At 44.3% G+C, this 23832-nt stretch overlaps 1 protein-coding gene across 1 annotated transcript in view; it reads right to left on the bottom strand.

The window, feature by feature from the left end:
- SLC4A5 (solute carrier family 4 member 5) overlaps window positions 1–16323 on the bottom strand; it is a 119429-nt gene extending 103106 nt beyond the window's left edge. The window contains exons 1-2 of the mRNA XM_055107783.1: window positions 16281–16323; window positions 11433–11583 (exon numbers count right to left, since the gene is read on the bottom strand). The gene's annotated coding sequence lies outside the window, so the exon portion shown is untranslated. The remainder of the gene's footprint in view (window positions 1–11432; window positions 11584–16280) is intronic.
- Window positions 16324–23832: the final 7509 nt, after the last annotated feature.

Below are 23832 nucleotides of genomic sequence, written 5' to 3'. Positions count from 1 at the left end.
CTCACACCTGTAATCCCAGCACTTTGGGAGGCTGAGGCGGGTGGATCACCTGAGGTCAGGAGTTCAAGACCAGCCTGGCCAACATGGTGAATCCCCGTCTCTTATTAAAAATACAAAACTTAGCCGGGTGTGGTGGCACATGCCTGTAATCCCAGCTACTTGGGAGGCTGAGACACGACAATCATTTGAACCCAGGAGGTGGAGGTTGCAGTGAGCTGAGATTGTGCCACTGCGTTCCACCTAGGTGAGAGAGTGAGACTCTGTCTCAAAAAAAAAAAAAAAAAAAAAAGAGAGAGAGAGAGAGAAGATAATGAGCAAAGCCACCCAAAATCCAAGGGAGAATGTTTCCAACCTAACATTCTCCACCCAGCCAAACTACCAGTCCAGAGTAGGGGTAGAAGACATTTCCAGACATGTAAAAAATCATTTTACTTCTCTTTCATAACTTCCTAGGAAGTTCTTTAAAAAAGTTACCCATCATTAATCAAGAAGGGGAAGACAATGAGATGCAGGAGAGAGTGGATAAAATCAGAATAATGAAGAGCAGTCCCCAGATGACAGCTGTGTCCTCAAAAATCAATCAGTCCTCAAAAGAGCTAGAAAATGAGGCTTTGGAAGGAGCCACCCAGGGAAAAAATGAAATGTAAAAGATTTGATACACTCTTGGGGATTTTAGAACAACTCAAGAAAGTGACAGAAAATGCAAAGAAAAAAGATAGCAATGAGAAATACCAGCGAAAAATTAAAACTCTGCAAGGAATAAAATGTGATCATGGCATGTAATCATGAGTATAAACACTGATTTTTGAATGAACTAAAAATGGTGATGATATTCTACATTGGGAGGATAAAAAAGAGATATCTGTGGTTGTAAGATAGTTAAATATTCACTTGTAAGTGGCTAATATCTAACTTCAATAAATAGCAGGAATAATTATTACTATCATTATTATTAAAAGGTAGCCAAGAGAAAAAGCTAAAAGAATTCCTAGTGGTTATCTTTGGGAAGTGGAACTGTGGCATATGGAGGAAGCTGGAATGGAGTTCCATTGCTTTTTATGGAAAGCTCTTACATGTGTTAATTGATTTTTAAATCATAGCTTTTTTATTTTAAACATTTTAAAGTAAATAATTTAATATTCCATGTGTTCCTACTTTATGTGATAATTGTATCCTTGAAAATTAATGGTTAAATCTATTTGTTCAAAGTGAATCATGTTTAAAATACTTAGCAGAATTACACAACAAAGAACCCTTTAAGGCAGTGGTTCTCAAACTTGAGCGTGCATCATAATACCTAGAAGGCTGCTTTCTGTTTGTTTTCTTGGAATTGGGGTCTCGCTTTGTCGCCCAGGCTGGAGTTCAATGGCGCAATCACAGCTTACTGCAGCCTCCAACCTCTGGGCTCAAGCAATCCTTCCATCTCAGTCTCCAAAGTAGCTGGGATTACATGTGTGAGCAGCTCCAGAAAGCTTGTTAAAATAGATTGCTGGGTCTCATCCCCAGAGTGCCTGATTCCATAGCTCTAGGTTGGGGCCTGGAAATGTACATTTCCAACAAGTTCCCAGTTGCTGCTGATGATGCTGATCCAGGGACCACATTTAAAACCTCTATTTTAAGAAAGTAACTCCCAATTTACATTTTTTATTAAATTGGGTCAGTTGGTGATTTTTAAAAAGCTGATATCTTCCTACTCCAGTATGGTGTGAAGAGTACAGAGAAGCTGAGTAACAGATTTTTCTTCCCATAGAGAACCACCTTCAAATGTCTTAGGGGGAGACTCCATGTCTCCCCAAGCCTCTGCAGGAAAGGCCATGTGACCCAGGCTGGCCAAACACACCCCATTCCAGCCACAGAGACTGGTTCAGGAATGATCCCATGTCCTTAACTGGGCCACTCAGAATTCTTCCCAGGACATTTCTGCTTGATTCATCCAAAAACTCTGCTCACTCTGGCACTGCTAAGCTGATAAGCTTGGAAGTTACTATTTTGCCTGTCACATGGAGGGAAGCATTCAAGAAAAGTAGAGAAACAGAGTCCAGATAACACTGTGACTCCCTGAGTCAGTTAATTTTGAACTGTCCTTCTCAGTTGTGTTCAGCTGTTAAATTCACTTTATTTTTTCTCATGTTTGAGTTGGGTTTCTCATGTTTGCAATCACAAGTGCCTGACTAATGAAAATGAAATAGAGCTTTCCAACATGATTTTAAAATGTGTTATTTCCTATTTGAAGTACTATGGATTCTCAGATTGGAAAAGAAAGTTTGTTGGAAAAATAATGAAATGCCTGGTTGTCACTGACAAATGACAATACATATGCAAACACAGATGAGAACTCTACAAACTATAGAAGTATGGAGCTATAATGTAGCTATAATATTCAGGTAGATGCATACCTTCCAGTTCTGGACTAGCTAAGACCATTCCTGCTTCATGTCCTCTGTGCTAGATCCCAACTTCTCACAACTTGAGAGAAGCTCCCTCCCAGGAATATGCAGAAGTAGGAGAACCCAAACTCCCTGAGATGATCTTCAAAGGAGTCCATCCATCTGAAGCTGAGTGTTGGCCCTGGGGAAGTGTTTGGATTAGCTCTGCTCTGACTGGCAACTATACTGCCCACCATAAAACTCCCAGCCTAATTCATGAAACAGAATTTCTACCTCCAGCATTTCATATAATGTATATTAGTTGAATGTCAGGTATTTTGCTTTCATCATCTTATTGAATCCTCACTATAATTCAGTGAGGTATATAATTTTCACCCACATTTTATAGATGAGTAAATGAAGACTAAGAGTTAAGTGATTTGTCCTGGATCACAGAACCAGCCATGGTGGAGCCAGGGTTCAAACTGGATTCTTTTTGATTCTCAAACCTAAGGAAAGAAGGAAGAAGGAAGGGAAGGGAGGGGAGGGGAGGGGCAAAGGAGAAGGGGAAGGGGAAGGGGAAGGAAAGGAAAGGAAAGGAAAGGAGGGGAGGAGGAAGGGAGAAGGAAGGGAGAAGGAAGGAGGGAGAAAGACGAAAGAGAAATAAAGTTGTGAGAAACAGAGGGGGCCTGGTATGGGTTTCTGACAGTCTTCCACTTCTGGGTTCCAGGCCCTTCCTGAGGCCTGGCTGAACTCCAGTCCACAAGACTTCCGTGGTATTATAATAAGTCCCTCCTTGGTAAAAAGGCATTTGATGTTTAAAAAAATAAAAAATTTTAAAAACCCTCTTTTCTCTTCAACTAGCTTCAGCTGATTTGAGTTACTTGTATCCAAAGAGTACTAACCAGTACAATCATCCACTACAATATCTTGCCAAAGGAATTGTGCTAGCAACACATCAGCCTCTGGCATGCAGCAAATGAAAGGACTTGTAACACCAGTCTCTTCCCTGCCCAACTAGCTCACTGTTATTCCCCCATCCATCTTTAGATCATAGATCGCCTTGGTGTTGAGCATGGCTTTACAGTAAGGGAACACACAAAATTCTCTTCTGTCCTGAGTCAAAAGTCACTTTCGATTTCATTGCCCCTACCACTAGCCTGGAATCACATCTGGGATCCCTGAGAATCCAAAACCCTACTGACAAAATCAACACCTGGGCCACGTGCAGTGGCTCACGCCTGTAATCCCAGCACTTTGGGAGGATGAGGCGGGCAGATCACGAGGTCAGGAGTTCGAGACCAGCCTGGCCAACATGGTGAAACCCTGTCTCTACTAAAAATACAAAAATTAGCCGGGTGTGGTGGTGCACGCCTGTAATCCTAGCTACTCGGGAGGCTGAGGCACGGCAATTGCTTGAATCCAGGAGGCGGAGGTTGCAGTGAGCTGAGATGGCACCACTGCACTCAAAAACAAAAACAAACAAACAAACAAAACACCTTAAGCCTGTAAGACCAAGGATCAGAGTGCTATCCTAGCAAACAGACACACAGGGGTCCTTGCCCAAGCAGCCTGCATGCCCAAAGCAGCAAGGAGGTGGTGACACAGCTAGCTTTAAAGATGTATGACACGTTTTAGTCATCAGAGCCCTTGTGATGGAATCATCTGGTGTTTAGGTGCCCACCCCTTCCCTATCCACAAGGGCACATCAATTCAATCCAACAAATCCTTATTGAGTATCCACTTTGTTCCAGATATTTGCCCTAGACACTGGGAACAGAACAAAATAGTTTCATTACTAGGGAAGAAGAGTAAAGCATAGTAATGAATCCTTAAGATTAGACATCCATGTCTCTGGGAAAAAAGGTAACTAGTAAAAAGGTTGTGCCACATTCACTGGTCAGCTTTTGGGGAGCTTTTCTTTCCACCCCATATTTTAAGCCACTTGACCTTGATATCTAAGAACTCTAGACCAGCCAACATGGTGTCTGATGCACCCTTCTGACAGCCCAGAGTATTTCAGAAAAGGACTTCCCCAAGGGCTTATCTGGGATTATTTTGTGAACTGAATCGACAAGAATGACACGGGGTCATGCTGGGCTTTAGAAAGCTAAGCTAGAAGCCAGGGAAAGGCTACCCTCTCAACCCCTAGCTTGTCCATTGCCTCGGGGCCCTGCAGACTGAAACACCCACGCATGCTCCAGGAGAGAAAGGACAAAACAAACAAATATCCCTAAGAAAACTAGCAGTAGCAAAACCAGGTACCGTATCCAAAACCTAAAAACAAAAATGTGTAATGAAAGGAGACTAGCCATTATTCTGTTTCTATCCTGAGATGCTACATTAGCAGATATAATTTATTTTCCCATGGTTTTCTGGGAAAGAGGTAAGTCTCAGGGTTTTTGCTACTTCATAAATATTTCAGCCAGTCTAACACATTTGACAAAGACAACAGAAATTTACGTACTAGAAGAGAAAGATTCAGTTCTATCAGATGAGAACAAGATAGAACTAACTTACCACGGTGTCAGACAGAACAAGTTTCCTGTCATTTCTGTTAATTTGGAGTGGTTTTGCACCCAAAAACCTCAAGGCCAGGGTGATAAAAACAGTATAATTTTTAAAGGAAAACCAAATATCCTATACTCATTTGGAAGATTTGCCCAGCTTTCCTGGTATTCTCCTCTTCAGTGTGTGTGAAGCTTACTCTTAAATACTCTGTGTTCATGCTATGAAACACATTTTCCCTTTTCTGCATAGCTCTGTCTACTTTCTCTGAAGCTTCCAGCTGCAAACTTACCTTTGTGTTCTTAGCTCTGGAAACCAAGATCCAAATCCCAGGGAGGCCAGAACCACTTGCTCTGTTCCTGTTGGGTGGCAAGAAGGGCTCTTTGTGGTTTCCAGGCTGAACAGTATTTGGGGCATTGGAGATTGACTTCTGAGGCTCAGTGGCGGCCAGCCATGTGACCAAGGTGGGGGGAGGGACGCTCCTGCAGGGTCAGGGATGGATGCCTGGTTGACTGACAGACCAGGGTATAGCAGGGTCTGAATAGAGCTGGCCATGATCATAGGCAGATGCCTTTGCTCTAAATTTCTTCTTGAATTTTAACTTGGTGATCTTTTTATGGCAGTGGTATATTCCAGCCTTGATTCTAAAATGCTATTTTATCTCCCTGCATGGTTTTTAACCCAGATTCTTTTTGGATTCTGTCTTGGAGGTATGTTAGAGCTGGAAGAGAACTTGGAGAATCCAGCCCTATCTCAAGGTTGCCCACTTTATATAATGAAAAATTGAGGCCCAGAGAGGGGCAGTGGCATTTCCAGGAACCTACAGATACGTGGGCCTGTTGTTATGTACTGGCATGACCCCAGTTGGCTCAAAATTACAGCTCACTTTAATGTCTCCAACTTTTAAGTTGTTAGAGCTTTGAGGACTGCTGAGATGTCGATAAAGGATCTTATCACATTGCAAGTACCTAAATGTTCAGCTGTCAGATTAGGGCATGGCTTGGAAATAGTGGCAGTCTGTACTTGTGGTCAATGAGTTTATATAAACGTGTGTACTTATTTTTAGGCATCTCTAACCCAATCTTTGTAAAATGCTCCAAGGTGATCTTTTCGGAGAGATCAGGTGACACCAAAAGCTAGAGACATTTTTTTTTTTAAACCTCAAAGACCTTGAAGACCTCTCTAGACTACAGCCATGCAGGTAGGCTCCTAGTTCACACCTGTCACTCCAGCCAAAAGGATGGCTGCTGGCTCTCTGCTGACAAAAGGAGAGGTGGTAGGAATGATGGAGAAAATGATAAAGGCAGAGGTGTTGGTTGTAGAAGTAGCAGTAAAATGGTGGCAATGTAGATGAAGGTGTAAATTGTAGGTGAAGTTGTGAAGTACAGATGCAGGTGATGAGGTATAAATGGAGATGTGGGGTATAGATAGAGGTGTGAGGTGTAGATGGAGGTAATGAAATGTAGATAAAGATAGTAAATTGGCCGGGTGTGGTGGCTCACGCCTGTAATCCCAGCACTTTGGGAGGCTGAGGCGGGCAGATCACCTGAGTTCAGGAGTTCGAGACCAGCCTGACCAAGATGGAGAAACCCCATCTCCACTAAAAACACAAAATTAGCCGGATGTGGTGGCACATGCCTGTAATTCCAGCTACTCAGGAGGCTGAGGCAGGAGAATCGTTTGAACCTGGGAGGCAGAGGTTGCAGTGAGCTGAGATCATGCCATTGCACTCCATCCTGGGCAACAAGAGCGAAACTCCATCTCAAAAAAAAAAAAAAGATGGTAAGTTGTAGATGGAGGTGAGGAGATGTAGACAGATAGATAGATGGTGAGGTGTAGATGGAAGTGTGAGGTGTAGATGGAGGTGTTGAGGTATAGATGATGGTGTAAGGTGTAGATAGAGATGGTGAAGTGTAAAAAAAAAAAATTAGCCAGTGTGGTGGCACATGCCTATAATCCCAGCTACTCAGGAGGCTGAGGCAGGAGAATTGCTTGAACCCAGGAGGCGGAGGTTGCAGTGAGCCAAGATAGTGCCACTGCACTCCAGCCTGGGCAACAGGGCAAGACTCCATCTCAAACAAACAAACAAACATGGTGAAGTGTAGATGGAGGTGGTGTGAGGTGTAAATGGAGGTGTGAGGTGTAGACAGAGATGATGAGGTGTATGTAGAGAGAGGTGGTGAGGTGTATATGGTGGTATGGGGTGTAGATGGAGGTTCTGAGGTATTGATGGTGGTGTAAGGTGTAGATGGAGATGGTGAGGTGTATATGGAAGTGATCAGATGTAGATGGAAGTGTGAGGTGCAGATGGGGTGTGAAGTGTAGATGGAAATGTGATATGTGAATGGAGGTGGTGAGGTTTACATGGAAGTGATGAGATGTAGATGGAGGTGGTAAGTTGTAGACAGAGGTGTGAGGTAGAGATGGAGATGGTGAGGTAGTGTATGGTGGTGTGAAGTATAGATGGAGATATGAGGTATACATGGGGGTGGTGAGGTGTGGACAAGGGTGGTGAGGTGTAGATGGTGATGGTGAGGTATAGATGGAGGTGTGTGGCATAGGTGTAGGTGGTGAGATATAGGTGAGGGTGGTGAGGTGTAGATGGTAGTGGTGAGGTGTAGATGGTGGTCGTGAGGTGTAGATGGAGGTGGTAAGGTGTAGATGGTGATGGTGAGGTATAGATAGAGGTGTGTGGCGTAGGTGTAGGTGGTGAGATATAGGTGAGGGTGGTGAGGTGTAGATGGTAGTGGTGAGGTGTAGATGGTGGTCGTGAGGTGTAGATGGAGGTGGTGATATCTAGATGGAGGTAGCGAGGTCTAGATGGAGGTGTGTGATACAGGTGTAGGTGATGAGGTATAGGTGAGGGTGGTGAGGTGTAGATGGTGATGGTGATGTCTAGATGGAGGTGATGAGGTCTAGATGGAGGAGTGTGGTGTAGGTGTAGGTGGTGAGGTATAGGTGAGGGTGGTGAGGTCTAGATGGTGGTGGTGAGGTCTAGATGGAGATGTGTGGTTTAGGTGTAGGTGGTGAGATATAGGTGAGGTGAGGGTGGTGAGGTGTAGATGGTGGTGGTGAGGTCTAGATGGAGGTGGTGAGGTCTAGATGGAGGTGTATGGTGTAGGTGTAGGTGTAGGTGGTGAGGTATAGGTGAGGTTGGTGAGGTATAGATGGTGGTGGTGAGGTCTGGATGGAGGTGGTGATGTCTAGATGGAGGTGGTGAGGTCTAGATGGAGGTGCGTGGTTTAGGTGTAGGTGGTGAGGTATAGGTGAGGGTGGTGAGGTCTAGATGGTGGTGGCAGTGAGGTCTATATGGAGGTGCTGATGTCTAGATGGAGGCGGTGAGGTCTAGATGGAGGCGGTGAGGTCTAGATGGAGGCAGTGAGGTCTAGATGGAGATGGTGAGGTCTAGATGGAGGTGGTGAGGTCTAGATGGAGGTGTATGGTGTAGGTGTAGGTGGTGAGGTATAGGTGAGGGTGGTGAGGTGTAGATGGTGGTGGTGAGGTCTAGATGGAGGTGGTGATGTCTAGAAGGAGGTGGTGAGGTCTAGATGGAGGTGTGTGGTTTAGGAGTAGGTGGTGAGGTATAGGTGAGGGTGGTGAGGTGTAGATGGTGATAGTGATGTATAGATGGTGGTGGTGAGGTGTAGATGGAGGAGGTGAGGTCTAGATGGAGGTGGTGAGGTCTAAATGGAGGTAGTGAGGTCTAGATGGAGGTGTGTGGTTTAGGTGTGGGTGGTGAGGTATAGGGGAGGGTGGTGAGGTCTAGATGGTGGTGGTGAGGTCTAGATGGAGGTGGTAATGTCTAGATGAAGGTGGTGAGGTCTAGATGGAGGTGTGTGGTTTACGTGTAGGTGGTGAGGTATAGGTGAGGGTAGTGAGGTGTAGATGTTAGTGGTGAGGTGTGGATGAGGGTGTGATGTGTAGATAGAGGTGGCAAGGTGTAGATGGAGGATGTGGAGGCAGTGATAGTGATGAAGGAAGGAGTTAGAAGTCCTTGTGCATGATGGAATAGAAGATTCTTGTTGCTATTATGCTGATAAACGTGGAAGAACCTGTCCTCCTTTGATTACACATGTGAAATGGTGAAACTTCACCATTAGGAGTCTGGAGACCCTTATTCTTTCAGAGCCATGGTACCTTTGGGAAATCACTTCACCTCTCTGGGCCTCAGTGTTCTTGGAGCAGAGTTTGCTCTATTAAATGGCATTTGTTACGGGAAAATCTACCTCTCTCCCTCCAAGCACTTTTGCCTCACTTTATAAAGTGGGAACTTCTGTCCTTGCTGCAGCCTTGAGAAAAGTACTCTCCACTTACTGCTCTACCTCTAAACTCATGCTATCTAGCAGAGGATGAGTGGTTCGTGTGCTTGGAGAATTGGAGCACATAAAATGGGCATATGTCATGACTCAGGTTCTTCTGGGTTTCCTCCTTCTAGGAACAGCCTCCTCAGAGAAGGCCTGTGCTTCCCTCCTCTCCTCTTCTTTTCAACCTGCCCTAGGAAGGGCAGGTTCTTGCGTTGTGGGATAGGGGAGTCTTCCAGTTCTGGGTAGATAACTTTCATTCTGAGAGAAAGAATTAGGAAGCCCAACTGTACATTCAAAACCACATTCTCCAATCAGCTTTAGCTGTCATAAATTTTTTTTAGTTCCAGCTGCTGGACTTCTATATCTTATTTCTCATTTGATTCCAAGCACAGAGGGGTTGTGAACAAGTCTCATTCTCAAAGTCCAGCACTGAAGAATTAGTAAAAGAGTCCACATAGACTGGGTTGGACTCAAGGATCTCTTAAGTTTCTTTGAAACTCTACTGCCCTATGATTCTATGTGTCTAAGTGAAATTATCGCTGAAGCAAAATAAACATATATTGACAGTTCTGGTCAGATGTTGGGACTCTTAATGGATAACTTCCCAAGCTCTGACTCCCTTCTTTCCTGCTTTTCAACTGGATGAAGACCTCTGATCTTCAGGCATCTTCCTCTTCTCCCCATATACCAGCTCCTCATGGCTTCATTTACTTCCCCTTCTGGTCTGGACATCATAATGAATCCTTTCCTCTCTTCTCTCATTGATACTCATAACCTCTTATTCCTGCCCTGCCAATCTCTTGGGCAAAATCAGTCCATTCGTTAACTTTTTCCTCCTGCACAAAGTACTCTTTTGTCTCTGGAAAAAGCCTGTCTTCAGTGGGAGAGAGCAAAGCCAATACACAGAATGGCAGAGGGGTGTCCATTTGTGTGTGTGTGTGTGCGTGCATGTGTGTGCGCATGTATGTGCATGAAAGAGAGAGAGAGATGAGGAGGGAGAGAAAGACCTAGTCCTGTGATGTGTATGGCCAACTTCATCCCTGCCCTTCCCTGTGGTTTAGTTTTGTAAGCCAAAAAATGTTGAGAGAAGATATGGCTACCCCTTTTCTCTCTGCTCCCTGTCCTCTGGCCTCCTTCCATGTTACAGCCAAGGACATGCCAAGCCAGCCACTCAGCTGTGGCACTGAAGTAAATGCTTGGGGAATACTGTCAACTCTTCCTCACCACCAGAGTGGTAACAGCTGAGGCTCATGCACTGGTCTTGGGGAAAGGGAAAGAACTGGCCCCAGTGGTCCTCAGCCACAGGTGTCTTCCCCTGGGCACATCTGGCAATGTCTGGATCTATTTTGGTTACACTGGAGGGAAGGTCACTACTGGAGGGAGAGTACTTCTGGCCTCTAGTGGGTAGTGGTCAGAAATGCTGCTAACGTCCTACAAGGATGGCCCCCACAACAAAAAAATTATCTGACCCCAACTATCAATGGTGCCATGATCAAGAAATCCTGGATTAGGGCATTCAGTCTCTGGTTCTAGGCTTTCACTCAGGCAAAAGGAGCACTCAACATATGCCCACCTCACTCGCCAGGGATCTGCCAGGAGAGGGAGCTAAAGATTCTTAGTACAGTTGGCCCTCTATATCCACAGGTTCCTAACCCAAGGAGTCAACCAACAGCAGATCAAAAATATTTGAAAAAATAAAAATAAATAACAATACAACAATAAAAAATAATACAAATACTCCCAAAATACAGTATAAAAAACTATTTACATAGCATTTACATTGTATTAGGTATTCGAAGTAATCTAGAGATGATTTAAGATAAACAGAGGATTGCATAGGTCACATTTTATGTGAAGGACTTGAGCATCTTCAGATTATGATATCTACGGGTGGTCCTGGCACCAATCCCTTGCAGATGCTGAGGGATGACTGTTTGACCTCTGTGCCTCCATTTTCTTCAGATACCTGGCGGACAGTGATGGCTGCTCACTGGGACGGATTCCCTTCCATCTCCTGGCTAAATGCCATCTGAACCCTACCTGGGTTTGACATCTGGAAGGATTTAGGTAGGTCTGACCTAGGACCACGGCATGGGGGCAAAATTCTTTGAAGAAAATAGCAGCTTCCTACCCTGGAGAGGCCTGCGGGACTTAGGCCCTTGTTAATGGGACTAAGGATTCATTTGGGGGCCCTGGCAGGCTTATCTAGAACCTTTACCCACAAGAAGTTCCCCACAGGCTGGGCAGTACTCACCACAGTATGTGCAATTTTTGGCTTCCAGATTGTTTGTGCCAAGCTTTGGCAGGTGGTACAATATTGGCTGCCCCAGATTCTTGTCTGCTTTAGCTGCTTTTGAACCGTGTCCAGGGTTGAGAAGGGAACATACTGTGATGGTGTCAGCACTCTGCAGGAAGGTGAAAAAAGGTGAGAGATATATTAAAGAGAAGCTGAGACATTGTAAGAGGCCAAGCCCAGGTGATGCTGTGGAGGAGTTCTCTTTCTTCACCACCCCTATCTACTTCCCAATCGCTGCTGTGGCCTATGGACTCGGCTCACTCTACAGCAGCCACAACGCAAGTCTTGCTGTTCCTCTAACACCCCAGGCTCATTCCCACCTCAGGACCTTTGCACTTACTGTTTCCCCAATCTTCAGCCTGACTTGCTACCTCGTGTATTCAACTATTTGGTCAAATGCCATCTACCCAAGAAAACCTTCCCTGACCAGCCCATCTAAAATGCCCCTCTCTGGTCATTAACTCTGCTTTATTTGTCTAAATGGCATTTCTATCCAAAACCACAGTATGTGTTTATTCATTTGTTCACTTTTTGTCTGTTCCTCTAATATGGCAGAAAGTTTGTCTTATTCACTGATGTATCTCTGATACCTAGAATAGAGCCTGGCTCATAAATGATTGGGTTCAAATCCTGACTCAACTAACTGTGGCATCTTGGACAACTTCTCTTTTTTTTCACTGCAATTTCCTCAACTGAAAAAAAAATGCGAATAATAATTATATCTACCTCAATAGTTATCTGAATCAATGTGAAACCTTAGGTCAATGTCTGGCCCACAGGGAATAGTTAGTATTAACTAATAATATTATTATAATTATTACACCCTCAGGAAGAAGCTCACATGTGTATCCTGAGGAGGCGGGGAGGGGGATGAGCAGTATTCCTAGCAGCTTGCAGGAACAGAGAGTCTTTTTTGCTTCTCCAGGAACCAAGTCCTGTTCTCCCCTCTTGCCTGCTCTCTGCTGCCCTCTGGAGGTCTGCAGTGGAGTCAGGCAGGGAGCTGATTCAGGGACGCCACAGATTATGTATCCTCCACTTCCTATGGGATAGCTGCTATCATTCCCATTTTACAGATGAGGAAACCACTTCTCACAGTTGTAAGTAACTTGCTCAAAGTCATGTGATCTCCTGCTCTTAATCACATGATGAAGAATGAGACATTGCTGGATGACAGTCCCTCTACTTAAGCAAGCCAGAGCCCACGGAGGCATCTTGGGCCTTGGCAGAGCTGCCACTGGAGCCATCATTTGGCACACACTATTGGGAATCATTGAGGCCACAGAGGAAATGTGGGTACCTAGGAACTCGTTCTTCAGACAGATCCCCAAATGGACCCAGAAACAGCATGCAGCCAAGCAAGGGCTGGCCCCTTCCTTCCCCTCTCCCCAGGCTGTACTTCCTTAGCCAAGGGACAGTTCTCTGATCACCTCAGCCAACCTGAGCTACCCTGGAAAGCTACTTCTCACCCTGTGCCCCTGTGCCTCTCTGTCAGAGCGTATGTCACTGGCTGGGCCAAATGATCTTCATGTCAACCTAAAATAAGAGGGCTATGGAAAGACATAGCCTCTAGAGACATCTGGGAGCTGATTAACTAATAAGAACCTGGAGACACCAGCACTGTCTGATCAAAAGATACAATGGAGGAAAAGATTTCATTTTCAATAAAAACAAAAACCCTAAAACATCTAGAAATAAACTCGCCTAGAAATGCATGTTTTATATGAGGACACATGGCAAAACTTTGCTAAGAAACACATAATAAGACATCATATTTCTGGATGGGAAAACTGAATAGGGCAAATATGCTTAAGTTCAGACATTTATATATTTTTAAAATACAATTCCAAGGGCATTTTGAATGAAAATGACCAAAAAATCATGGGTAAAGTATGAGCTTAGAATGTACTGAGTTTTTACTATGTGCTAGGCTCAGGGCTGACAGCTTTACATACTTTACCTCAATTAATCCTCACAGCAACCTCAAAAGGTCATTTTATTTATTTATTTATTTATTTATTTATTTATTTATTTATTGTGGAGACAGGATCTCACTCTGTCACCTAGGCTAGAGTGCAGTGGCACTATCACAGCTCACTACAGCCTTGACCTCCCAGGCTCAAGCGATTCTCCTGCCTCAGCCTCCCAAATATCTGGGACTATAGGCAGGTGCCACACCATACCAGGCTACTTTTTAATTTTTTGTAGAGATGAGGTCTCAATATGTTGCCCAGGCTGGTCTCGAACTCCTGGGCTCAAGCAATCCTCCCACCTCAGCCTCCCAAAGTGCTGGGATTACAGGAGTAAGCCACCACACCTGGCTGAGGTCATTATTAATATTTATGAAAGACAGGTTGGGGAAGTGATTAAGAGCAGGAGATCACATGACTTTGGGCAAGTTACTTACAACTGTGAGAAGTGGTTTCCTCATCTGTAAAATGGGAATTATAGCAGCTATCCCATAGGTTTATGATGAGTATTAAATGAGGTAATATACATGAAACATTGAGAGCAGTGCTTGGCAAGTAGAAGCACTGATATGAACTACTATTATCCTCATTTACAGACGAAGAAACTAAAGCTTAGAGAGGATAACATAATTTGCCCAAGTTCACACAGCTGATAACTGGCTGCCCTGGCCTGGGGGATGGGAGTAGGGAGTCTTGCCTACAAGATCTGAAAAATTATAAAATCATAATAGTTAAAACAGGAAGCACATCTTGTATAAGATATTTTTATATGCCTTGCAAGATCATGTTCTGAAATATTAGCCAATGCCTTCTCCAGCCTGATATTCCCTTTACCTCTCTCCCTTCCCTGCCTCAAATAGCCAGGCCATTCTATGCTCATTGCTGAAGGGAAGGTGTGTGAAAACAGACAGAAGAGGTAAGGAGCCTCTTTCCTTAGGGGAATAGAAAAGACTTCTGGCCTAGACCTAGACCAAAGTGTGGGAGAAAATGGTCATGAGAAAGATCAAGGCATTCCCTGCCCCTCATATCCAAGAATAATTCCCCAGGGCAAGGACAAAGGCTGGAGGGAAGTTGAGAAACATTGACTTTGCTAGGTCCTGGAGGTTGAGGTCCCAATCCCCACTCCCTGGACTGAGCCCCACAGAGAAAGCAGCATCCCTCACAATCTGTGGATCTGAGAGCAGGGAACAGAACAGCTGCCGGGTGTATCTAGGCCAAGAGGACCCCAGGCAAGCTCCCTGAGTGAGACTGCTTGAAGAGGTGGAGAGAGACTTTGACCTCCACAATAACCTGCAGGCACCAACGACCCAGGACCAGATGGGACAAGGATAGATGACATGAAGGGCAGGACCCTTTGTAGGTCACTGAGAGTCTAGAACCCTGTACTCCACCCCACCCCAAACCCAAAATGGAAACTGCAAAGGAAACTCAGAACTGACTGGGATTAAGGGTCAGCACCTTTTTAAAGAGGGGGGCTCAAGTATAGATGAAGGAGAATTTTATAAACAAACTAATTTTTTTACACACTTGAGTTTATGGGCCGAAACTGGTATTCTAAAGGATAAATTTTTAAGAAAATAGTGTTAGGGAAATGCACTGTTTAAAAAATCCATTTAGAAGAGAAGCTTGGGCAGCGGACAAAGGCAGCAACTTAAATCATTCGCGGGGCTCAGCACATATTATTGATCTCTGCTCCGAAATTAAATGTAATTGTTTCTTAAGATTGAGCTTGAATTTGCATCCCGATCTGCCTTGGACAGTAACTATCTGCCCCTGTTGTCTTGGCTTCATAATTAGTTGTGCTCCTTTCATTCTCAAAAGGGTCCCAGTTTGAGCAGTAAATTATGTGGTTACTCTGCTTAAGATCTTTAAATGAGAGTGATCCCATGGGTGGGCTGACTCTGAACTAGGTATCGTGAAACAGAAAGTAAGGCTTTCCACGCAGGTGTGGCTGGAGCCCAGTGGCGCCTGACATGGAGCCTCTGGAGGGCAGAGAACCTCAGCTGGATGGGAAAGGAAGGTAAGGTAAAGGGCAGGTGGGGTGTCAAGAGAGGGTCAGGTGCTTGGTAGTTAATAGGACAGTGGCGAGATCAGAGTGGAATGTTTGAATTTAATATTTCAGAGATGGAGCAGCTAAGGATAATGGTGTGGCCCAGGTTTTGACCATAGGCATAGGAGGGAGAAATGGAGGCAAATGGAGGCCTGATTTTGTTTGGGGACAGGAACTGGGCACTGGGGAGACACATGGATAGGGGTTTGTCTCTACTCTTGTACTCTTCAAATTTTGAATCTTGTAACTGTGTTATTTTAAAAATCTACAAGTAAAATTAAAATGCAAATCAGCGCCACAATGAAATACCATTTTTCACCTTTCAGATCAGCAGATATCAAGAAATTTTTCCACAGTGAGAGAGGAGGGCAATGGGCCCTCATACATCTACTTGCCAGTGAGATGCAGATAAGCACAGCCTCGATGCGGCCGGTTTGGCTGTATTTATATAACTTTAAAATGGACATACCTGGCCAGGTACAGTGGCTCACGCCTGTAATCCCAGCACTTTGGGAGGCTGAGGCAGGTGGATCACTTGAGGCCAGGAGTTCAAGACCAGTCTGGCCAACATGGTGAAACCCCATGTCTACTAAAAAAATACAAAAGTCAGCCAGGTGTAGTGGCTGGAGTCCCAGCTACTTGGGAAGCTAAGCCATGAGAACTGCTTGAACCCAGTAGGCAGAGGTTGTGGTGAGCCCAGATCGTGCCACTGCACTCCAGCCTAGGTGACAGAGCAAGACTCCATCTCAAAAAAATAAAAATAAAAATAAATAAATAAAATGGACATACCTTTTGGTAGCAGCAACTCTTTATCTGGAAGGTTATCTTACACTCCCACCTGTGGACAAAAACAGAGATGCGGTTTGGGACAGTTACTCACCTCCCTGTGCTTATGTCACAGTTGTAGTGAGAATTAAATATGATACATGGGAAGGATTTTAACAAGGGCCTGGCACATGGTAAGCATTCAGGAAATGCTGGCTGTTATCATCAGAGCATTGCTCACAGTGGCAAAACATTGGAAACAACCTGAATGTCCATGAATAAAGGACTGATTTTAAAAAAGAAAGAAAGAAAAACAAGTTTTGTCTCCACTTTGGAAAACCATGAACCTTTTAAATAGAATGAGGATATTCTTTAAATGGTGCTATGGAATGATTTTTTTAGAAATATTGTTAGGGGAGGGAGAGCATCAGGAAGAACAGCTAATATTTGCTGGGCTTAATATCTAGGTGATGGGATGATCTGTGCAGCAAACCACCACGGCATACATTTACCTATGTAACAAACCTGCACATCTGGCATATGTTCCCCTGAACTTAAAATAAAAGTTGAAGAAAAAAATAAATAGATTTTTAAATTTTTAAAAAAGAAATATTGTTAAGTAGGAAAAAGGGAAAGTGTAGAAGAGTGCTTATGGCTGTCATCATGCCTGTGTAGAGGGTGCCTATGGGTACAGTATGGTCTCTCCAGGGAAGAGGTCACAGAAACTGGTTACAGTGATGCTTCCTGGGAGGGGAACTTGGAGGTCGGAGCTCAGGGAACTCTATGACTTCTTGTGCCTTTTATATTGTCCACCATACAGAGGTATTCCCTATTCAAGAACAATTAAGTAAATTCCACTTCTGGGTATATACCCAAGAAAACTGAAAACCAGGATTCAAACAGATAGTTATATCCCAATGTGCATATCAGCATTCTTCACAATAGCTAAAAGGTAGAAACAACCTAAATATTCATCAACAGATGGATAAATAAAATGTGGTACATACATACAATCGTGATTCAGCCTTAAAAAGGAATAAAATTTGGACACATGCTACAACATGAATGAACTTAAGGACATCACGCTAAGTGAGATAAGCCAGACACAAAAGGACAAATACTGTATGAGTCCACTTATAGAGGTACCTAGAATTGTCAGATTTATAGATACAGAAAGTAGATTAATGGCTACCAGGGCCTGGGGCAGTGAGAAATGGGGAGTTAGTGTTTAATGGGTATAAAGTTTCAGTTGGGAATGATGAAAAAGTTCTGGAAATGGATGGTGGTGATGGTTGTATTACAGAACAATGTGAATATAATTAATGCCACTGAATTGTACATTCAAAAATAGTTAAAATGGTCAATCTTATGCTTATTTTGCCATAAAAGGAAATCATTTTAATAAAAATATTCCTTTATCACTTTGATTGGAGCTATGTTAAATGTAGATTAATCACAAAGAGCTGTGTTGTATGAGCAACAACAAAGAACAGTCCTATCCAAAAAAGGGCTTTTGTTCTCCAAATTCTGGCATTTTCTATGCTAGGCAGGCCTGCTCTGCTTTGCTGGCTGGCTTTTTGGGGGTTCATGTTACTGAGCAGCGATGAAAGGCTGAACCAGGACCAGGGGAAGAGGGTAGCTTCATCCAAGATGGAGGAGAAATGGGCAGGAAAGAGATGATGGGTGGGGGCAGAAGCAGAGAAATTCCCATGGGGCCATGAGGATGAGATAAATGGGGTGGGTGTAGGAAAGGAATTTCCTACAGGGGTGGAAAAAGCTGGCCTTTGAGGGGAGTAACAGAGGAGTTATAGCAAGAATCTGTAAAAGAATCACCATGTTCCACTGGTGAGCTGGAGATCACAAACGTATAGTTTTCATATTCTTCTCACCTATTCTCTTCCAGGCAACAACCCTGACGGGGTTGAGGACCCTGGTTAGCTAAATAAGTGAAGAAGAGTGGAAACCAGGGACTCCCCATCCAGACCACCATCCACCATGGGCCTCTGTTCTTTAGCAGCACCAGAAGAGGCTCCACTCCAAGTCAAGATTGAAGTGGTATCTTTAGGTAGGACTGGAAATTATAATTATTAAAATGAGACTGAGACCAAGGGTGGCTGGAACAACCTTGTGACTTGCCTAAATTTCATTCAGGGGCAAAGCAAGAGCTAGTCCCACCGAATAAATGTAAAAGAGGCTGGGTGCAGTGGCTCACGCCTGTAATCTCAACACTTTGGGAGGCTGAGGTGGGTGGATCACCTGAGGTCAGGAGTTCGAGACCAGCCTGGTCAACATGGTGAAACCCCATCTCTACTAAAAATACAAAAATTAGTTGGGCGTGGTGGTAGGTGCCTATAACCACAGCTACTCAGGAGGCTGAGACAGGAGAATCGCTTGAACCCAGGAGGTGGAGGTTGCAGCGAGCCAATTATTGTGCCACTGCACTCCAGCCTAGTGACACAGCGAGACTCCATCTCAAAAAAAAAAAAAAAAGAGTAAATGTAAAAGAGCAGTAAGAGACAAAAATCAAGCTGCTTTCTGATTTTACCACATAAGTCATGTTTGTTCAATGGAACAGTGCACATTAGCTTTAATTGTTAATTAACACGCATCTGTTAAATAACCTTGTATCTGACTTTGGATTTTAAGCTTTCTGAGGGCAAGGACCATGTGCTGTTTAACCCCACACTGTTCCCACAGCCTGGCAAAGTGCCTCAAATTTACGCAGGTGGCACTGAGATGGCTGCTGAGTGAATTGCTGACCAAGAGGGACTGCCCCACATCAGGCAGCCCATGCCATTACTGTGCTCACACTGTGCCCGACACAGAGCAAGGGATCATAAGTCCTGGGTGGCTTGAATTGACTCTTCCTAAAAAAAGAGTCTGTGATCTAGGAAGTCCAATATAAAAAGATGTTGCAGATTGCCCAGACTTAGAGTAAGAGGGGCAGAAATGAAGTAGGCATGGATGGTAATTTTGTTTTTCCATCGGGGCTGCTCTTAGTCTGGAGTAAGGAGAGGAAGGCTAAGACACAAAAGGGGGACTCCGCCCAACCCAGCTTATGTCCTGTGATACCAGAAGGGAGCATTGCAATGACCTATTAAACCTCAAACCAAGTTGAATCCATTTCTGAGTAAGAGACTCTTACAGGGCTCCTGTCCTCAAAACTATATAAAATTGCCCAAATTATGTACTTCTGAGATAATAAATTAGCAGAAGAAGCACACAGCCCACCTCTTAAGATAGGGAAGTAGATCTGAAGTAGCTCAAGAAACAAAGTTTTCTACAGATGAAGGATGAGGGAAGGAAACCCAAGACCAGTTGATTCTGGTTTGGGAAATGATAACATTGGAGAACACACTCTACTATCTGTTTCTTGTGACATCCTTTGTGCTAAAGTTATCTCCTTTGTTGGCATGGCCACCATCCCTACTTCTAATGCAGTGGAGATGTATGAGTGTCTCCATTGCTAAGTGTTTAGTTACTCCCTCCTGGGAGATAAACTTGACTGGAGAGGGTGTGGGCAGGCATTCAGTCAAGCAACAAGCCACTCACTGAGTGCCACCAATGGTGTGGGAAAAGATGACTCTCCTTAGACTGGTCCATCCAAAATAAAGGAGGTGGGGAGAGCATACCTGGGTGGTCTTCAGGGTACTCCTGGAAACATCCATCAGCTCATGAGCTCACAGGTGAATTCCAAATCCTGGGATGCCTGCTTGGAGGGAGGGTAAAACACCATTTCTCAGGAACAGAAGCCCACAAAGCTAAGGGCACTGGGTTTCTAAGTCAGGATTTCATCACGGCTGGATGACCCTTTTTTAAGGAAAGCCAGCTGATCTCCAGGACTCCTGATACATAAGAACTATGCAGTCTGTCACTTCTAGGGAGAGAGATGGGGACTAGCTCTGGTTCCTCATGCGTTCCTTCCCTCTCACTCCCTAAAGACCTCAAGAAACAGATCCTTGGTAACAATGCCTTCTTTGGGCCAGAAAGCTTAGTTGAAGTGTGGATTCTTATACAAGTCTCATGTTTTCTGGACTCCTAGGAGACTCAGAGGAGACACCATAGGTAACACTTATGGAAGAAGTGTGAAGTACTATCAACCACTGTGACTCCCATGGCTCAAGAATATGCACAGAGGTCTAACTAGATATAGGTCTCAGCCCCTGACTTTAGAAGTCTGACATTCCACAGATATGCACACACTACACGCTCCCCTCACAGAGGAAACTGGAGTAGGGGGACAGAGCAGAACAAAATCGCAACACTACTACAAGAAAACCTCGTCATTCCGTTACTTGTCCTTTGCTATGTTGGAATAGTTATAGATTAGTTTCAACAATCAGGTTACTCCTTATCTTTGCTCTAAGTCTTGTACAGGCCTTTAGCAAAAAGCAATAAAATTCTCATCTGACTCTTGGTGGGCTGGGGAATCTGCCTATTCTATTCAGTTGGTTCACTTACATCTCCAAACCAGAACCTACAACCACTCTGTAACTTTATTTATGTAAAATCCACTCTACTCACCCCAGTGCAGTGGGCTGTGGCTCCTGGGCCCTGACTCCAATTCCTTTACGGTGGACCTTGCAGTTGGAACCATCCACCTCTCGTTTTTTCTATCTCTGCTATTAACATAGCCCCTCCTCTATTGCCTCACCAACTATTTTCAAACCAAAAAGTCTTTGTCTATTCATAGCCACTGTAAAAGTAACATTCATTTTTCTGTTTTTTAATCTAATGTCTGCGTCTTCAGTGGTTCTCACTGGCTAATCTAATCAGTGTGTTCTAGGGAGGTTTATTCCTTGCCTGTTCAGCTTGTCCCAGCATAACAAAGGTAAATCATTTGCCTGGGGAGAATCAGCTCTTTTAAATCAGACAGTCCTCAGGAAAGATGTCAGGACTTTTGCCTCTTTTCTTCATGGGACTGAGATTCAGGAGAACATTCCACATTCCACTGCCACACAGCTCTGCAAACCCCAAATCCTGACTCTCCGAAGAAGGATATGGGCAAGGAAAACAAAGAAGGCATTTGAAAAAACCAAACCTTGCAAGAAAAACTTTGCATACTTGGTGATTTTTCTAGGTTTATCCTGACTTTTGGCCTCTTTCTTTACGAATTCCATTTTTGTTTAAGTGAAAAAGATACGGTGAGAGAGACATAGTGGAAAATGGGAAGTTTGGAGGAAGATGGGAAGGAAGAAGCCAGTGAGTAGGAAGTGAGAATCGGGAGTGGAGGGAGTGAGGGACGCAGTGCTGAGTGATGGGGAAGAGAAACATGCCAGGAAGGTGCAGCATCTCTGGGCACCCAGCATGGGGCCTGGTATATGCACACATTTCCCCTCATTGAACTCTCAACAGTCCAGTGGGGAGAGCATTCTCGTCCCCAACCTTACAGAGCTGGAACAGAAGCTCAGAGACTTACAGACAGGAAGAAAAGTAAGAGCTGGAAGCCCCATTAAAAAAGCAACTCTACCCCTCTTCTTCCAGTCTCTTCTGTGGCTTCTCTAAGGGTCTTCAGCTTCCTTATTTCAGGGTTGACCTTCCTTTCAGATAGGAAATTTATCATCTGGTTGGATATCCTCACTTTCTTCCTAGATCACGTGTTTTCCCTCAGTGGAAAAGCCTCATTCCTGGATCTAGAGCCTGCTGGTGGCAGACATGTAAAAAACATGTTTCGGAGGCCATGCCCAAGCCAACACATTAACCCAACATTATAGTTGCTGTTAGTAATCCATGGAATCAAAGACAGGCAAGACTAGGGAGATCAACACATGCTGGGTCACCAGAGGCTTTCCTTGTTTTAGCACAGAAGATCTGTGACCCAGGAAACCCCTTAGTCCCAGGAAGATCAGCACAGCCTAGGCCAGAAACAGTTTCGGGCCTTAGGGAATTTCCAGCTGGTTGGAGATTCAACAAATTCAGAAGAGTGTGAGGCTCCAAAAAGAAGCACAAAGGGAGGGAAGGGTTCAGTGAAAGAAAAATCACCCTTGTTTGGAGGATTACCTTGTTCCACAAATGTTCATGGCTTACCTACCAGCCCCATGTGTTAAAGAAAAGCTTTGTGGAGAAAATGGCCTTGGAGATGCAGTGAAGGGATAGGATAGGGGTAGGATTTAGAACAGCAGAACTACCAAGGGGTATCTGAGGCAGAGGGAAGAAGCCACAAAAAAATATAGACATAAGAGGTGGGAGAACATAGCATAAATATCTTGAGAACTGGAGAGCAGTTTCCCTGGCACAGGGCAGGTTTGGGGGAATAAAGCTTTGGGCATGCGACGATAGGCTGGGTAGTCTATGGAGAGGTGTAAACATCAGCAAACATGTCTGAAGTGAAAGGAATGTGGAAGGGGACTTGGTACAAGAATGGAATAATGGGCTTCACAGTGGATTGTAGCACAGGTGGAAAGACCAGTTGAGACGTTACTGCCAAGCATTCAAGTGAAACCCTTTGGTTTCTACCTACCCAGGTTTTGTTCAAATAATTTGGACATTTATTTCAGACACTTCAGGTTTGGGGTTTTTTTGTCTCTCACTTCACACAGGAATTTGAGGGTGAGCTTCATCTGGTTTGGTGAGGGTATTGGAAGGTATGGGGCAGGGGCTGTCCCTCCAGGATGCACAAAGGGAACAGGTTTGCAGGCTCAGGAATCCTCCTAATGGAGGAAGGAGGGAGGAGGACCTGCCCTGGCAGCACCGTGCTTTCTTCCTCGTGTCTAGTGTCCACTGGGATTTGGCTGGTGCACTGCCTGTCTCCCTGTCCAGACCTAATGCCTCGTTAGCTGTTAACCAAAGCATGTTCCTTACTTATTTGAGAGGCTTTCTACCTTGCTAGAGAAAGACAGCCATTTGAATGTTCTCTGTGAGAAAAGGGAAAGGCAGTGTGGCGGTGTGAGACCACAGCCTGAAGTCCCCGACTGCCACCACCTGCCACAATATCCTGCTGCCACTCCTCAGTTCTGCTGTCTCTAAGCCTCAGTTTCCCACATGAACCAGGCGACTAAAGTGGGGATGGCAGATTTTCTCCCAGAAGGGAAAAGTGCTAGGCGTCAGGTCCAAAGAAGTATACTGTAAACCCCTCCTCGTATTCCAGCACTGCTTTGGAATGCTTTTTTTTTTTTTTTTGCTTTGGATATTTTTCCTTTTTACTTTTTTTTTTTCAAGTTCTCTCATGAGGTTGCATACTTTACTTTTTTTCATTTAAAAAATGTAGTTCCAGTTGGACTTAGGGAGGAAAGAGAAGTAAATGTTAACAGTTCACTTTACAATCTTGAACGAGTTTTTTACTTAAGGTTGATTTAACTTGGTAAGTGTATTTTTTGTGAATTTCCTATTCATATCTATGTTTCTATTGATGTGTTTCTTTTTCCTATTTATTTATTTATTTATTTTTGAGATGGAGTCTCACTCTATCACCCAGGCTGGAGTGCACTGGCCACCATCTCAGCTCACTGTAACCTCTGCCTCTCAGGTTCAAGTGATTCTCATGCCTCAGCCTCCCAGGTAGCTGGGATTACAGGCATGTGCCACCATGTCAGGCTAATTTTTGTATTTTTAATAGAGATGGGGTTTCGCCATGTTG

This window comes from Pan paniscus, chromosome 12, assembly GCF_029289425.2.
Source record: "Pan paniscus chromosome 12, NHGRI_mPanPan1-v2.0_pri, whole genome shotgun sequence".
NCBI lineage: Eukaryota > Metazoa > Chordata > Mammalia > Primates > Hominidae > Pan > Pan paniscus.
This window is presented reverse-complemented; position numbering and strand designations above follow the sequence as displayed.